The sequence below is a fragment of the Lissotriton helveticus genome, chromosome 8 (assembly GCF_964261635.1).
Source record: "Lissotriton helveticus chromosome 8, aLisHel1.1, whole genome shotgun sequence".
NCBI classification, from domain to species: domain Eukaryota; kingdom Metazoa; phylum Chordata; class Amphibia; order Caudata; family Salamandridae; genus Lissotriton; species Lissotriton helveticus.
The window spans coordinates 1584223652-1584242842 of record NC_136069.1 but is presented as its reverse complement, the minus strand read 5'-3'; positions in this window follow the sequence as shown (position 1 = coordinate 1584242842).

The following is a 19191-nucleotide window of genomic DNA, read 5'->3' as shown; positions in this document are numbered from 1 at the left end:
CGCTCTGATACCCTTTGGTCCAGCTAGCGCTATACAAAACTACTAAATAAAAAATAAAAAATAAAAAAAAATGGCAGAAAATGTGGGGGTGATTGCAGGACCTTGCCACTTTCTTGCCTTTCACTTGTCCATGGGCTTCCTCTTGGGTCACCTTACAAGTGTCTGTCAGGCACCCTGGTAACATCTCTTGGTACTGGTAACTGTGAGGTAGGGGGTCGGTGATTTGAGAGCTCCTCTTGTTAGGAGTCTGACGTCATTAGCAGAGAAGAGATGGAAGAACTATGGGCTAGATGTGGGTAATTGCAAATTACAGATTCGAAAATACCGAATTTTACCCATTCGGTATTTTCGAATCGGTAATTGCAATGTAGATAAAAATTCGGTAAAAATTACCGAATCGTTAAGATTCGGTAATTACCAAATCGGTATTTGGAGGCCCATAGGAATGAATGTCAATTACCGAATCGGTAAATACCGATTCGGTAAAATAGGGAAAAAGACAAGGGTGGCAGGGTGTCACTTTGACACCCTGTTGCACCCCTGATTAGTGCTGGTGTGCACATGTGGCACACATACATGCCCTAAGGGCATGTATGTCTGTCACATGGCACAGGTGTAAATACACATATTTGCATTTACATTGGAATCTGTTATTTACCACCAACTAATAGTTGGTGGTAAATAACGAATCCTTTGAGCCCAGAAGCACTGTTTGAAGTGCTTCCTGCATTTCATTTACTGATTCGATAAATACCAAATCGGTAAATGATGATTCGGTAAATACCAAATCGGTAAATACTGATTCGCTATTTACCGAATTGGTAAAATAGCCTCCTACATAGGAAAAGGCTTTTACCGGTCGGTAACTGCCGATTTCGGCCGTTACCGACCGGTAAAAGCCTACCAACATCTGGCCCTATGAGACATCTAACATGCTTCACGTAGCCTTTCAAAATAAACCCTTCCAGCAGTTCACAAATAGAGGTGGCCCAAAGGCAGATTGACATGCCCTTTTCTAGGCAGTGTGGGCTCGACCAGAGGTGTAGTTCTGCTACAGGAGATAGAGAATGATGGAATCAAGACGCATGCCCCATTGTAGTTAAAAAAAAAGATGCCAATGTCCAGGCAATAGTATCAATAAAAATAGCAAAACAATGTTGGCTATATACGACTAAAAGATTGGTGGTAGAAATGGTAGTAACGAGAAAGAAAAAAGGTATTTTCTTTTAGCAAAAAGTGAACAATCTAAGTCACCAGAAACCTCTAATTAGTATAAAATCCCCTAACATGTCTAATAAACACAGGTTAACTCATCAATGGAACAGTAAATAAAATGTCCAAGGGTTTACCTGAGGGAACCAGCCAGTCGGGGAACTGGATAGTCGGAGACAAGCCTAGGATAAGAAAAGGTTGGTGGGCTTTCAGATCTGTGAGTTTAAGATGACCTCTTGAGGGATCTCTTCAAGTCCAAGCCACCATCCAAGTAAGCAGCTTGCAGACGACAAGCACTATGAGCCATTACAAAATGCCCTGCATCTCCATGCCCAAATTTACAGGGTCTGCAAACTCCACACCTGGCAATCTGGACTTAAACACACCGAACCAGGACCTGTGGTGCTGGCTTCACCAGTACACAGGGCACAAATCCTAAAAAAAGAAGTGGGGGGACGCTGTCACCGGAAGTGACGTCATGACAGGAAGTGACGTCACGAAAGGTGGCTTGCACCGTCGGGCTCATAGCCTCCCCTCGCTCACCCCTTAGATGCGATTGCATCTGAGAAGCCAGCGCGTGTGCAGCGTGCTCGTGAGCTCCGATCTCGTCCTAGAGAGGCCAAAGAGTGAAGGTCAGCTCAGCTGTTTGGCAGGGGGTACGGCGTCCACCCGGTAAAATAAGTGGGGGGACGCCGTCCACCTGCGTGGTACCCCGACTCGAGCCCTGCCAGTGCAACAGCCATTTGGTTATGGGCCCTAGCACAAGGAAGGAAAATGCCCCCTCGGCCCCCCACTGCTGTTTGAACCCTGAAATACAGCAACAATCAGGGTTCAGTTGTCTTCTCGCTCCCCAGGCCTCTGGGTTCCTATGCCACTGCACCTGCTGCACCAATGGAAGCTGGGCTCCTGACCTCCACCCACCCTGCCGAACTCTGCCCTCACCCGCTATGCCCACCCTCTACACTTCTTGCCACCCGCACCACAGATCTCAACAAACCCTACACACATTTAACACATAATCTAAAAAGTATAATAATTGTTTGGCTTGAATTGTGATACTAGTTTTGAAGTTATTGACTCTTTGTACCTTGAATTCAATAAATCGTGTGCAGAAATGCTGAACTTTGCATCGATGACTGCACTGCTTTATTTCCCAAAGAACCCACAATTCACAAAGTGGATGATGGCAGATAAGCGGTGACTGCTGCTGTTAAACTTTTTGTTTTATACTCTACAAAACCCTGATATAAAAATTTCTCTGTAAACCACAGATAATTTAAACATTTGCGACGTAGAGATGTTGTGCCCTCAGCGACCAACATGAAAGGTTAAAACGAATACAAGTTGTACTAAACCCAAGGAAGAGAACATTTCACTATATTACAAACAGATTTCAAGGTCCTAAGCTGTCATACAAGTGCTGACAACAACACAAATAGTTTTCTTCACAATTTATATGGCCTTCGTGTTGCTAGTAATAGTTTTGATTGTTTTGTGGTTGGAAGTTTTTATCTATCCCCAAGGTACCCTTCAAAGTGGTATGTTCTGTGTTTTTATTGGACCATAAAATATGTCTGATTTTGTTGGGACAGAAGGTGATTTTCCTGCAAGAGATCTGTGCTGGTATTGGAAACAGTAAATCACTGAACCTGCAGATAAGCAGTAAAGTAGTACGGCATCATTGTGTGCTTTTGCGGGAATGACATAGTTGGTAACTTGATTTACTTTGCTTTCAGACAGTAACGACCAATACAATGAATCTTAACCCTTTCAGTGTCAGGGTATTTACACAATCTAGGGCCAGATGTTTTGTGGGTTATGAGTCTGTTTAGAAGAGATTATTGGGGCATATTATCAAGGGGGTTTATCTCCGCTTTTTTGGCTTTAAAAGCCAAGAAAGCGGAGACAAAATGATCTCCCTATTACCTAGCTGTCGCTAACACCAGTTAGCGACAGCTAGTAGGAGATAGCGACCATCTTGGGCCCCGCTTTGCATGTCAGTGATATTTATCACTAATGACATGCAAAGTGGGCGTGCCAAGATGTTAGCGACTGGAAACAGTTGCTAACATCGCTATCTCCTATTACCAACTTTTGGAGATATTCGCTCTCAGCGCGAATATCTCCATAAGCTAACACCTGCCCCTGAGCAGTTCTTAGCCATGTTATCCAATGGTAGGTGGATAACTTGGCTATGAGCATTAGCTCGGTAATGCATGAATATCGCTGACTTTTCAGCGATATTCATACATTTCAGCCGATTTTTATCGCTTAGGAGATAAACCTTGATAATAGCAAGATTCCTAAGCGATAAAAATCGACGCAGCTCGGCGATAAAAATATTGCCGCTAAACCAACATAGCGATAATTATCGCTAGTAGTTGGTAATATGCCCCATTATTTTCTTCACACGTAAAGCATCTGCTCAAAGTTCAATTCTGATTTAGAGGAAGGCGTTAATAAAATATTCTCCGAATTTGTAACGGAAGGGCTACATCAACTCTTGGTAGGTTTGGCAGAAATTCCATCAGCAAAAAAGGAGAATGATACACAGTAGCAATTTTGAAATCAGCAATTGTGAAATATAGCCCCACATGTATATAGCTATTTTACGTTCACAAACAGGCCGATTCGCAGAATCGACCCATTTGCGAATGAAAAAAGGTTTTTCCCATGTATCATATCCAATTTTGTAATTCTGTAACCTGTTACCAAATCACAAAATGGGTTTGCGATTCAGTATTTGGAAGGAGCATGTTTAGGGCATCCCTTCCAAATACTGAATCGCAGCAGTATGTATGAATGTTTTGTGACTATGAATGTGGTCGCAAAAGATTCACATTTTACCCTGTAACCCATTCGAGAAGGAGTCCCAAGGGACCACATTCCCCTTTGGGAATGGTGGCGAAAATGTTTTTTAAGAGCAGGCACTGGTCCCAGGGACCACTGCCTGCTCTTAAAAAATGAAAAGAAAACTTCATTTTTTTCTTTTAGATGCAATACATTTTCCTTTAAGAAAAAAGGGCTGCTTTAAAAAAAAAAAAGATTGCTTTCTTTAAAAGCAATCAGGGACATGGTGGTCAGCTGACCCCAGCAGACCACCATCCTCATGATTTTAGCAATTCCTAGGGTGTCACTAATTGCGAACTACCTCATTAATATTAATGAGGAAGGTTGATTTGTGACCCCCTAGGAATCGCTAATGAAACTCTAAATGAAACTCTATGAGTTTTATACGTTTGGGATAGCGATTACATAATAGCAAATTGCAGAACATAGCCGTTAGGTACTCACTATCCTAAATATTGATACATGTGTCCTATACTTCGTTAGAAATTGACCAGGGACTGTGACCGGCGTCTCCCGGCTTGAAATCACATCTGTGATGAGCGTAACATTATTCAAGCTATGATTAGTGCTGTTGTCCCAGAAAGGGAGGGTCTCTCTGGTGCAAGCCAAAGATAGTCGAGGCACCTAGCATGGATGTAGTGACAGAATCCTGACATGTGATGCATTGCAGCCACAGCACTGTCAACGAGAGGTCATGTTGGCCTCCCTCCAGGTAGGGTTAAGAGAAAGATAACTGTAGGGCAATGATGGCGACAGCTGATGAGCTGATATGGCACATATCGCAGAGGAGTACTGGCTTCCCCAAGCAGCCCGGGTGTGGTGGCAGAAAACCTCAATCGCAATGCAAGGCCAACTCACTACAGAAAGCAAGAGTCTATGTTGGCCATCAGTACAGTCAGTTCACCATGCACCATTGAGGCCAAGGGGCAGATTTACTAATATTTCACGCTCCTTAGGGCAGCAAACAAAGTTGCTAAGCTGTATTGTGTGAAAGGTAGCCAGCAGAAATGCTCCATATTATATCACATAATATCATGTTTGTACTTGCCCCTTGTAAGAACAAGGATGAACAAAGTTTGGTCCATATACGAAATGGAAACGCTGACTGATATAATACAGGATAAGTGTACCTGAATTTGCCAAAATATGTGCATTGCTTGGATCCCCCGAACAGCGAGTGTGAGTACCTTAGGGCTCTGCATTGAGTCCCATACTATTTAATATCTATCTTACTCCTCTTGCCGTACTCTCTGAGACCCTGGGAGCAAAAATAATCTCTTATGCTGATGACACCCAACTACTGTTCTCCTGGGAGCAGAATGTAGATTCGCTTGGCGAGAAATTTAGAACCTGTCTGACTGCCATTTTCCAGTGGCTTTCACGCCATCAGCTTAAATGCAATGCAGGAAAAACTGAGGTACTCCTTTTTGGAGTACAGGCCCTAGAATCTTGGTTGTCTGTTTGGCCAGTAGATACTCCCTCCCCAGAGTGCCATGCAAATTTGGTGAAGAACCTAGGCATCATATTTGATAACCAACCCTCCTTTGTACCTCAGGTGAATGCTGTATTAGGGACTTGTTTTAAACTTTTGCACATTCTAAGGAAGTTTCTTCACTTTTTATCTTTTACTGCCAGGTGGTACAATCTCTTAAACCATCAAGGCTTAACTATGGCAATGCCTTGTATCTAGGCCTTCCAGATTGCCTAACTAACAAACTGCAGGTGGTCCAGAAAGCATCCGCCTGCACTCTCTCTGGCTTGCCTCTGAGATCTTTTGTGTCCACTCACTTGCGAGCTTTGCATTGGCTTCCTATAAAAATGCGATGTATATTTAAGACCCTTTTACCAGTTCACAGGGCCTTTAACCAGACTAGTCCTGGATATCTTAGGGCAAAGGTTAGTTTCTTCGTTCCCTCCAGATGCCTTAGCTCTGCCAATACTTTTTTGGCCAAAATTCCTAGGATCTGATGCTCTAGGGTTGGAGGCAGACCCTTCTCCTTTCTAAGACCATCCGTTTTAAATAAATTGCCTCCTGATCATCAAAGATCTCTCCATATTCAGAAAAAAAACTAAACATGTGGCTTTTTAATCATGTTTAATCTGCTTTGGTACCCTGTGCAGTGAATACAGAAGTGCCAAGCACCAGGACACTCTTTGCAGTAGCAGTTCCCTTTAATTCATTATTTAGGACCTATGTCATTAGGCAGGAAGGACCCACCAGGGGCCCAGGTCATAAGACTCTCCTTTTAGTTAAATCCAGATTATGTAACCCAATTTCTTAAGGAGCTTCCACCACCTCATCATCAGCAGAGGCTATATAACTGTAATAACCTTGCCATAGTAATACACAAGAGGGTGTAAGGTTTCCTGCAGTAATTACCCATCTCACTTACAAAGTCATGGTAAAAGCTGTAGATGTAGGAGAATTTGAAATGATAATGCCTTATTTAATTGTTACCGGGGTATCAGACCATGCTGCACGATTGAAACGTCTTGTTTTCTTTTATTATTTTTCTGTTTTACCTACGTTGGATGCCCAGCCATGGGTCCCATGCATACTGTGCCACTGGAACCAAGTTATACTCAGCTGATTAGCCGGGAAACATCCTTTACAACGCAACTTTTACCACGCAGTGCCTTTACGACGCAACTTTTACAACACAAACCATTACAACGCATTGCGCTGGGGGGCGCTCTAGGATAGGGAATAGGTTTAATGTACTATCCAACACCTTCCCTACTATCCACGGGGACTGGAGTTGGAATAGTAAATTAAACTATTCACTATCCAGCGCCCCAAAGCACTATGTGTTGTAATGGTATGCGTTGTAAAACTTGCGATGTAAAGGTAGGCGTTGTAAAAGTATGCGTTGTAACGTCATACATCCGATTAGCCATAAAAAGGGTGAAACCGGTCCTGGGTTGCTTGTTTTCCAGTTCAGGGAGGACCTGGCTTGGGAGTTCAGACCGGACTGTTGCCATGGGAGCAGGGTCAAGACTGATTTGCATATAACTGAGGTGGCATGATGGACAAACTAACAATGGTTTAGGATGCGTCTGAGTAATTACCAGTGGCTGAGATTAATTCAAACATTCCATCCATCACTTTTTTGTACACTTTGATAGAATCAGGGCTTGAAATACTCATTTTCAACAATCATAAATTAAAAATGAGCACTTTTTCTTTCACATCATCAGCAAGATGATGATAGGCTGCACATTGCGGGTGAGTGCACTGTCAAAGTGAATGTCAAGTTTTTTAACTATAGGACCCATGATGCGAGGGGCACCTAGGTCTTATGTCCTGCATCCATACAGTGAGCCATAATTTGACCCAAGCAGGTTGAGAAACTCTGTTTTACCTGTATTCAGCACTGAGGCAATGGTACCAATTCAAAAGATTACTGCAGAGAAGCAGTTTTTACATGTCTTTTTAATATTCTCACTTAAACAAATAATCAGTATTGTACCATCCATTTAGTTCATAAATGTAAAACATAAGAAGGCAGGCTAAAGGGGCAACTAGATATTAAATAAAGTGGGACTTAATGAAGAACCTTGAGGGACACTTTGTTTCATCGATTTAGAGGCTGAATAGCAGTGAAAGATTTTAACTACCAGGATTATATCTTGCTTGTACAGTGCCAGCCAATAGATGACTCTATCCCTAATCGAGTTAAACTATTGAATATAAATACAGAATCGAGATACAAGAAAATTATTGGAAAAATATTGATAGGAAGGTGCATATAGAGAAGTGTAAATTTTCTTTTCCTAACTCCACATCTATGTACCATGAAGATGTATGTACCACATAGGTACATATATGTGGAGTTAGGTATAGGAAATTCAAAGTTACTTATCTGTCTATATTGTTTTTCGATATATTGTACTCGATATTCTGTCCTACCGATATTTTGGATCCGATATTCAGGATGCACACCCTTAATCTCATATATATCAGATCTTGTTGAATCCGTAAAATGTCATAAGAAATGGAACTGAAGGCGACAGGCAGGTCAAGTGACAATAAAAACGCTCTGCTCCATTTGTACATTATTCAGTGTAATTCATGACCCACTGTCACCAGCACAGATTCCATGCTATGCATTGGCTGGAAGCTGGATTGAGTTGAATTTAATAATGAATTTTGTTCCAAGAAAGTAGTGAAAGACGTAATCACAGGTTCAGGGTCGTGCTGGACACACTTTGTAAGGGGAATCTGATAAGATGTTTAGGGCCAAATCCTATTCTTTTTTTAGGAAGTGAAGTAAAATACAGAGGATTACAGTAGCCAAGAAAATTAATTAACTTTTTCCAACTTTTTGGTAGTCTAAAATTGAACCCAATTTATTTTGAAAAAGACAAACAGTTGAAGGATATATTTTACAAAGCGCTAACAATATACATTACCACGGTATGTACCATTCTAATTTTAAAAGTAATTCTTCAATAAAATGACAATCATTATAGAAACTGTACCTTTTGGACAACTTGACAAATACATTTATAACTGATGGTTTTAATCGGAATTATGATCCAATGAATGACAGAAGCCTTTATGCTTTTCACGAATAGTGCGCAAAAGGACTTCCTTCTAGAAGGCAGCATATCCAAGGAGTGGATGTATGTCCATACACCATAACTTGTTTTCTCAGCACAGGTACCAATTGGCATGCGGATCTTACGGGCGGTCCCTGCTCCTGAACTTTATGGTGGCCATGTGCAAGGTGCTACAGTGTACTTTCGTCTGATAGTGGATGCTTTGTGGAGGTAGTGTCAGGTGGATGTATTCATACCCACAGTCCTTTGCACAAGACTACATTTACCTGGTTTTATCATGCAATGAAATGCAATGAATTGTAACTCTTTGAAATATCAAAAAAGCTTGCAAAAATATTTTCTTTTTATTATTGCGTTTTGGTTACTTCTTTCTGTGTGACTCTAATATTGGAGTGGCCACTTATTGCTATTAATTAGTCTTGTACAAATACACATTACTGATTTAACACATCTGTTTCTTGGGAGTGGAGGGGTTGGGTGTGCACCCCTGAGCCCTCCTACTACCAGCGTTAGAGGTTGCAACTGCCTGCCATCTGTTGACTTCACTGCTGCTGATAGCACGATAGATAAGGATGGTGTTTGCACCTCGCAAGTTTGGCGCAAACTTGAATGTGCGCTATGTCCACTTTGAACGACGTATGTCTCGAACTGAGGCTTACATCATAAACTCATCAATAAATCAGTGACAGTGAAGCTATTTCTTTCTCCCCTGGTATGACATAGAAGAGGAATAGAGGAATTCTGCAAACCATGAAGGTTTATTAACCAATTAGTAAAGTTTCAATTTCAAATCAATCAATTAGTCATAAATCAGGAGTCATCTGAAGTATACAGCATGTAGAAATCCAGACGATTTAGTTCAGAAAATGCAAACACAGGGTATTAAAGACAGCATATGCAAAATTAGGTACAATTCCTTTCCCTGGAAGGAGGACTCTCTAACCCTCAAGCTAAGGTTGTGCGAAAAATTGGGAATTTTTTAGAGCATCAAATTTAGAAGCAAATGAAGGTTCCAGTCAAGAAAAGGAGTTGTAAATCTAGGAGCAGAAATATAAGGAGCATTGAGTCTCAAGAGAGGGAGAGAAAGCATCCACCTGCAAAGGTGGACAAGTCTGACTAACTAAAATTAGTTTCATTCAGTTAAAGCATGAAATTTCATCCAAAAGAAACATTCTACAGATTCCAAGCGAATAATAACCAAGCAAAAGCTAGTGTTTCCAAAGTGCTCAGTGTCGGCCTGCTCACGTATAATACAATACCAGATTCTTCCATTATTGTGAACTTCACAATATTTCACAAAGAAGTATTCACCTCCCCTGCCTCCCATCCTGTGCAGGTGCTGAGAAGCATTGTCCAAAAATATACATTGAAATTAACATGACCTTCAAACAGTAAGCCAACAAAAAATAACATTTTAACAAGAACATGACGATTCTAATGCCTGAAACAGAAAAGAAAATGATGCACAAAAAGCAGAAATACAATGTTAACTTTAAAATATAGTTAGGTACGTAGGCCCACTTGTGTCCATGCTATCAATCAATCAATCAATCATGCCATTTGTATAGCGCACTACTCACCCGGGAGGGTCTCAAGGCGCTTGGGGGGAGGGGTATGCTACTGCTCGAACAGCCAGGTCTTGAGTTGTTTCCTGAAGGCGAGATGGCCCTGGGTCAGCCGAAGGTGGATGGGGAGGGAGTTCCAAGTCTTGGCAGCCAGGTAAGAGAAGGATCTTCCTCCGGCGGTGGCTCTTCGGATGCGTGGTACGGCTGCGAGGGCGAGGCTGGTGGACCGTAGCTGGCGGGTGGGCGTGTAGAAGGTCAGGTGGTTGTTGAGGTACTTGGGGCCCAGGTCGTAGAGAGACTTGTGTGCATGGGTGAGGAGCCGGAACGTGATCCTCTTGTCGACGGGGAGCCAGTGCAGGTTCCTCAGGTGGCTGGAGATGTGGCTGCGTCGGGGGACATCCGGGATGAGTCGGGCGGAGGCGTTCTGGATGCGCTGGAGTCTTTTCTGTAGCTTGGCTGTGGTTCCGGCGTAGAGGGCGTTTCCTTAGTCCAGTTGGCTGGTGACGAGTGCCTGGGTGACAGTCTTCCTGGTCTCGGTCGGGATCCAGTGGAAGATCTTGCGAAGCATACGCAGGGTGTTGAAGCACGATGAGGAGACGGCGTTGACTTGTCTGGTCATCGAGAGGGAGGGGTCCAGGATGAAGCCCAGGTTGCGTGCGTGGTCGGTTGGCTTGGGTGCGGTGCCCAGGGCTGGGGGCCACCAGGAGTCGTCCCAGGCGGAGGGCGAAGATCCCAGGATAAGGACTTCCGTCTTGTCCTGTTGCAGGGTTTCTGTACTCACACAGAACTGTGCACAGAGGAGTGGAACCTCGGCAAATTAGGATGTCCCAAAACTTACCTTAGCAACCAACTCACCCCTTACCGAGCTAGCTACAGTGTCTCATTGGACATATCAAACACCCAATGTTTAGACAAACCAGAACATGAACTTACAGTACCTCAGGGTACGTGGGACTCATGAACACTCTTTCGTTATATTATCATTACAAACCAGAACATGGAGTAAAGAAGACACATGTGCATTTGAAATGTTTATTTACTAATGCCGTCTTCTCAGGCGCAGTATCTTTGATAATACAAGTATACTTATTATCAGTAGCAAAATTATCAGCATAGTTACTAAGACATAAAAAGCGAATGGTGACAGCATGTTAACATGCTGTAATGAATAAGAGTTAACAACACTTATATCTCACCCTCCCTAACACATATATTATATTATTATCTAAGAAGGTCTCTTTGGGTTGTTTTAGGGCGGGCCCATACCTTAGTGTCCTAGCATGAAGGAATCACATCAGCATACACCAGCTCTCTCTGCATGTGCACCGCATCAAGTGTGTTAACAATTCTCGTGCAAAGCAATATCAATCCCGCCTCAAGTCCAAGTTGGCAAAGGCTGCACTTGTGTTATGACTATGAAGGCGTGAAGATCAGACCTCATAACAATTCCATATCGTGTTGCTCCTGAAACTTCAGCACTCTCCGTGCAGACATGTTTTATTAAACAATGCAGATATCAGAGCAATAACATATTATTCTCACATTCACCACGGCAAACTACTAGGTTGAAAGCTAAGTCAACAAATGAGGGTCGTGTGCAGAAGTTGCAAGAAAGGAAAAATGGCGTTTAAATCTCAAATGTACCTATGCTAACTTAACACGATATAAGGATATATAGGAGCTATACAACACCCCCCCATGATCCGAGAACGGACTAAATAAGATAACAGAAGTGCCATCACATGAGAGCAGAATCCATTTATAAACGAGCATGAATAAAAATTCAATTATAAAAACTAATGCTAAAAAATAGCCCACAAGTATAATGTGGCTCAAGCCAATAGGCAAGCAAAAAATAAAATGTCTTGACCAAAAGTCAATAAAATCAAGGAAATGCTATCAATCAGCATGTCAGTTTGAGGCAGTGTCTATGATAAGACTGTATATGAAAAGTAAGCTGCAACAGCCTCCAGGAGGAAGTCACTGTCCTCATCCGAAAACAGTTCAGCCATCCAATTTAAAAGATGAAAGGAACATACGTGATCTTCCAGCACCGCATCCTCTATAACCATCAGAGGACAGCTCGGTGGGTTTTCAAGAAAACTTCGTTCCAAGAAATTTTGCGCTGCCGACAACACATCCCAGGGACCCATTAGTCCATGTGCCACCGCCAAGGCCATAATCCTTTCGTCAGAACAAACCAACTCGTGAGCAATGATAGGACTCATCAGTTGATCAAAATCGACGTCAGAAGATATTGGTCCGCAGAGACACAAATCAATGGCCCAAAGGAAATCACAGGTCAGGCAGTGAAATACAGGCTGGACACAGGTGAAATAGGAGAACCGAAAAGATAATCCAAACGCCGTGCTTAGAGTCGCTAACGGCAGTGTGCCATAGTAATCAAGCATGCGGTTGCGAAACCGCGTCAGTAGTAGCTGTGCGTGGCCTTGCACAGGAAGGGCATCCATATTTAAAAAGGCAGAAAACCACCAATGCGCCAGCCGCTAATGCAAGCAAAAACGGAAATCCTCCAAACAAGGATGAAAAAATAGAATGGAAGAAAGCAGGGATGACTCCAAAAATCTTCTCAAAGGAAGTCACGAGACCACCGCTAACAACTTTAAAAAAATGTGCTAGGCCCGTCGTGGAGGACGCGTTAAAGATAGAACGGACCATGGCTCCGAAATGCAAGGGCAAATCAGTGTTTAAAAGAGCCTGAACCTCCGTGCGGGTGTTAGCAATGTGAAGCACGAAAGTTTCACGGGCCGAGCTCAAGGCCACCTCTTTCTGGGACAATAGAGCTCTTATTCTAGCCATGCCGCTGAATTCTGCTCCCAAGGTCGGTATCTGTGGCCAAATGGAAGACTCCCTATGTTCACGTGTGGGAGGATAAAGAACATTTCTGCAGCAAATAACTCGCTCACTAACCGTTACTATGAAAGCTATACCTTTAATTAAACCACAGCAGTTTTCATTATTGAGCATTAAATAACTACCATTCTCTAACAATTTAAACGTGGGGATGATAGCAGGAACTGGCGTGCCCTGTAAAACGCAAGCCATATTCGGTCGGTCCTTGTTACATGAACCGTGTAACTGTATGTGTCTGCACATTAAAGAATGATCTGGCGTCTCAGTACACTCATCCCCTGTTAGATAAACTTCTTGTTCATCCTTGAAACATCTGTATGTGTATGGGAGTGACCAGACCTCATGAAGAAAACCGCTACCTAAGGGTTCAAAACGACCTATTGGCACATATTTCATACAATTTGAAAACTTATATAAAGCAAAAGGCAGCGTTATTAAACCGTGGATAAGCCACGTAGCAGCAGTGGTCTCAGCCACAGAAAAAGGTAAAGATTCCAATCTTTCAATATGGAGCATAGAAAAGGAAGCATCACGCATTGAAAGCAAGCGTTGTTTGTCTGTCAAATTAAAAGGTGCAAATAAAGAGGAAACGTTCATGTATCCCCAGGGAACTTTACCCATTTTTAGAGTCTGTAGTGTCCATGCAAACTGCATGATTGAACGTAATTGATTTTGACCATGGTATAATACAGACACTTCATCATGCACAATATCAACAACAGACGACACAATATTATCTAATGTGTAAATTCTAGAGGAAAGCACGTTAATGCTATTGTCAACCACTGCAAGCACTTTCTCAAGATTTGCCTGATCAATAGCCCTAAGGCGTGAAGCAGCCTCAATCTGTGAGAGTTTCCAAATTTCATTGTAAACTCCATATAACCACCTTTTCGACCTGCCACTAGCTGGGCCCTTAATGAAATCATTCAAATCCACGTCTGCATTCAGTTTGGAAAGGTGATACTTAACCGCAGGTAAAGTTGAATGTTTCAGCCAAGCTTGACACAACTTGCCCACAGAGTAAGAGGTGACAGTATGACTCAAATCAAAACGGGGATCAGATCTAACAGCCTTAAAACCGTCAGTCATATTTAAAAATCTTTTTTGGCAAGAATCAGCACCACGGTGCCAAAGCAGCCAACCCTTGGGATTCATACTGGAAATGTTAAAGGAGGAATTCAGAAGCAGAGCCCGTATATCTTTAATGGACAATTTAGTAAAATTACTCCAATTCTCATATTCCTCCAACTCCGGGAAAGACGGGGTGTTTAACCTTTTAGACGTAGCCAATCCAAAGCATGTGGTTTGGGAAATGGTTTCATTCAAAAACCACATATGATTTGGGATGAGACATGCACGGTGCAAAGCCTCAGTGCCTCGTACCTGCCAGGCCCTTGAGCCCCAAACTGATTTAAGGTCTATGGTATCCTTCCATAACTCATACCCCCCAGTAACTAATTCATCTAGGAAGGCCTTCGAATACAACAATTTTGTATTTGTAAGTCGAACCTTGGACAGTGGCTGTTTCTGAAATTTAAAATAAAAGGACTCAGGATTGGACTGATTAAAGTCAGTGAAATAAGTATACTTTTTAAGAAACGTTTCTGAACTCCCTTGTGTAGGTGCTGGGCAATGTTCCCACTGAGTAAAATTAACCGCATCCCTTCGGGAAGATGTCTTGTGTAAGAAGTGATTGCCATAATGTTGGTAACAGAACAATTCACCATAATTAGCAGATTCTAAATATAAATCCTCAGCATCAAAGGCAGCATAGTATTTCAAATCAGAAAACAAACTTTCCACAGCATTAACATCCCAATCATCAGAACGAATGTTTTGTTTCACCACATCCCCCATATTAACTCTCAGTACATTAGGAACATTAACGACTTCCGTTGGACCATGAATCTGAAAACGAACAGCATCCCACGCGATTCCATCCAGAACAGGCCAAGCTGTGATGTTAACCAAAGTCAAGTCTCTTTTTAATCTGTGTGTAGAATGTGAAGAGGAAAGTGGGGCCAAAGTTCCATTCAAATGAGTAATGCAAGTTCTCTCCTCGACATAGTGTCCATTCATAATCCGAAAAAAATAAAACACAAAACCAATTGACATAAAAAGGTAAACTGAAAAAAGGACCAGCCAAATGTATATCCAAGGAGGTATCAAAAAATGTTTTTTAAACAGGCTAGCATATAATGCAATTTTAGAGGGTTTTTTCGAGGCAAGGGAAGCAGAGTCAAATGAAAATCTGGATTCCGTGGCTAAACGAGCTTGCAGGTCAGGCATGGACAAATCAGTGGGGTATGTATAGTCTGTCTCATCAAGGTTAGTTCCTGGTAAATTATTCAATAATGGAGTGGAAACAGCAGGTAATTCGATGGCCACCTCAGGTTCATTATTAGAAGCAGTGGGCATAATTGAATTTCTCACAATGGAAGGACAGGAAACAGCCGGTGTCATGCTAAGAAGAATCGGCCACTCTGTGTATCTTGACATTGTCAATAGAAATAAACCTGTTTTCCTTACGACCTGGAAGTGGTGGTAAAATGACTGTTCTTGTGCCCTTCACTCCAAGCACTGGGACTGGAGCTCGATAGGAGGGACCAAACTCTTTCTTGTTGTCGATCTTCTCTCGAACCAGTTCTCCAACTTGGGGTAGCCAGCCAACTACCGGGATCTGCAACGCATCATCCGATGTGGAGGGCAAATGTTCCTTTGCAAGAGCGTCTCTCGTCTTTTGTAGATTCTGTAAAACATTGCAATGTTCATCTGCGTCAAAGGAAGTGGCGCGAACCACCGAGTCTAGACCGTCAAGGTCAGGGACGAACATCTTGATGCCAAAGAGCATTTCGTATGGGGTCCGCCCACCCAGAGACCTTCTAGGGAGATTATTAAGAGCACGCTGCACGCCATAGAGGTGAGCCAGCCAATTTCTGCCAGTGCCTATAACTCGGGCTGTCAAAGATTGCTTTAAATCACGGTTCATTCGTTCAACTACACTATTACCCTCGGGTCTGTAGGGTGACGAAAACTTGACTTGGACCCCCATCGAAGTCATGGCATCCTTATACGCCTTAGAGGCGAAAGCCGGACCCTGATCCGAATGGAAGGTACCACAGGCAAAAATCCCTATAAAGATACGCAAATCTCTGATGACAGTCCGGGAATCAGCGCTGCGATGTGGCCATAACCACACAAAGCGTGTGCATGAGTCAACTGCTACTAAGATGTATTTATACGCAGTATCAGATGAAAATGGACCGCAGTGATCTAAATAAACACAGCCTAGTGGTTTATTAGAAATGTACAACTGAGTCTGAGGCGGACGCGTAGCAGTTGAAGGTTTAATCTGCTGGCATATGTCACAAAGAAGGACATAATCACGCGTCTGTTTGTACAGTCCCCGCCACCAGAAACGTTGTTGTAGTTGCGTTACAGTGGCTGAGACGCCCGCATGCGCAGACGCCACACCTTCATGAGCCGCTGCAATCAAGTCTGTTCTGCGATCCGAGTTGGGAATCAGCCGTTCCCCAACATCAGGAATTGTCACAAAAGGAACCTTTTCGGGACTTAAGTGGTATTTATACTTCGAAGGGAATCCCGAAGGATGTTTACTTCCCTTCTCAGAGGCAGCAATCGCTGCCAAGATGTCGCTATCAATCTTGGTTTTAGACCTAGTAACTGCTGCAACTAAGTATGTAGATACTGCTGATTTCGCTGCTTCATCAGCAAGCGAGTTGCCAAAAGCGTGAACTCCCACGCGCTGATGACCGAGAGTATGAATCACATAAACGAGTGGCAACATAGCCTTAAGCTCTGCCACTCGAACCCAGATCATTTTATGTTTTATTGTGCTACCCTTGGAATCATGAAAATCATTTTGAATCCAAAAGAACAAGTTTTCATTGTAAGACTGGACACAGTAGTAAGAATCACTTACAATTAGAGTAGTAACACTTGGATCTGCGTACTCCAAAGCTAGTAAGAGAGCACGAAGCTCTGCCAATTGTGCGGTGCAATCGCCCAGGGGCAACGTGTGTACCTCCCTGGAAATGAACTCATCATTCAACATAGCACCGACCACAATGGCGCATGCGGAAACGTAGGCATGTTTAGAGCCATGCGCAACCTGCGCCGACCCATCAGTGTAAATGATGCAATGGAAGTCCTCCAAAGGTCGCATCGCCAGAGGAGCAGGGTGAACGAATTCATACTGCAAGAACTCCTGCGACCGTAAGGTAGCGTCAAAAATAAACATGACATCCGAGGATGACAATGACGCAGCCCACTGAATCCACCGAGGGTGCAAAGCTTTTGAATTTGGTACACTGGCTTTCGTGACTGCCTCCAAATGAGGACAGGGTGTTACCACTAGCATGCGTTTCCCCTGTGACAGAGCTCGTTCCTTTAGAATAGCCATCTGTACAGCAGTTAAAACCTTTTCTATGGTGGGAAACCGCATCTCAGCCGAGGTGTACAAGTGTGACTTGTAAGCAATAGGTACTGTGTCACCTTCATTAAAAGTGAGGTAAGTGAAACCCACCGTCCCAGGAATTATTCTTATGACCAGGTTGGTGTGGTTATCACGAGTCAGTAAATATTTAGAAGCGAGCAGATCAGCCTGCAAGGATTGCAAAATGGCTGAATGCTCAGGCAGCCAGCATGATTTTGAGAAAGTTGGTTGTATCAAAGCATACAAAGGCTTGATACGCTGGGCATATTCCGGAATGTAAGTTCTGCCGAAATTCAAAAAGCCCAGTAAGGATTGTAATTTTTTCAGAGTTGTTGGTGCGCGCAATTGTGCGCACCTCTCCAAGAAGTGAGGAGCCAAACCTCTACCTTCATTGTTGAGCTCATAGCCCAAAAACAACACTGTGTGTTCAGCAATGTGCGATTTTGCAAAGTTGAATTTGTAACCCATGTCTGCGAAGTTGCAAACAAGAGAATTTACACGACACAGATGCTCCCAAATATCGTCGTCTGTGAGATATATGTCATCCACATACGAAAAGGCATCAGGGTCGAGTGCCTCCAGAATAGAGACAATTCGAGCGGTAAATACACCAGGACTATTCTTGTAGCCCATTGGAAGACGCCGGAATTGCTTTTGGACTCCAGCGCTTGTAAAACTGGTCCATTGGGAGCTAAAGCTGTCCAATCTGTGGGCATAAAAACCATTGGATATGTCAAGCGTTGTCTTGAAACGCTTACGCACGAGACTATCCACTAGGGCAGAGCCGTGGGTATTCTGTACTGCACAGTTACGGCAATGCGAGTTTAAATGCCGGTAATCCAAAACCAAACGATATGATCCGTCAGGTTTATTCACAGTAAAAAGGGGATTATTCATCGGTGACACACACGTTTCAATAACTCCCTGATATTCCAATTGTTCAAGGATTTCCGCGACGGAAGATTTTGCTTCACGCCGAATGGGATATTGAGGTTGAGGCTGCGGCTGAGACCGCAACGGAATTTCGTGGCAAGGCGACAATTTATCCCAACCACATTGGTTACGGTACAGAGCCGGCGCGAGAGCCCGAGCCCACTCTTCTGCAAAATGCTGCGCATGCTCTTTCGAGACAGTGTTCGCGAAACTGGGTAGGATTACCTCCTCCCCTCGCGGCGCCGCGAGCACAAAAGGTGGGGGCCAGTCAGCCTCCGAAAGTAAAATATCATATGTGGAAGACAGATTCTCCCAAAATACACCTCTAACGGTACGCTGTATGTCACCTTCAATTAACAGGACAATTTCATATAGTCTTTCAGGGGGAGCAAGTCTCGTATCCGCTGTTTCTATCACAACGTAGACATCAGTCGCTGTCACCCTCAGTAGTGGACGCAGCGCCTCTCTGACTATGGTTATCTCCGCCGCGCTGTCCAGCAACGTCAGAGCCCAAGTCAGATTCCGAAGCCGCGTTCTCACTATCTGTGGCATATCGATGCGCTGTTAAGGCTGCGACTTTCTTTTTCGCAAACTGCGGACGCCTAGGCGTAGAATCCTCCTGCTTCACCGCGCCGTCCGTCTGGCGGGACTGACCACGTCCTTGTTGGCCACCACGTCCACGTCCACCCCCTCCTCCTCCACCGGTCTTCGGGGCCGATGTGTCCTGAAAGGAAC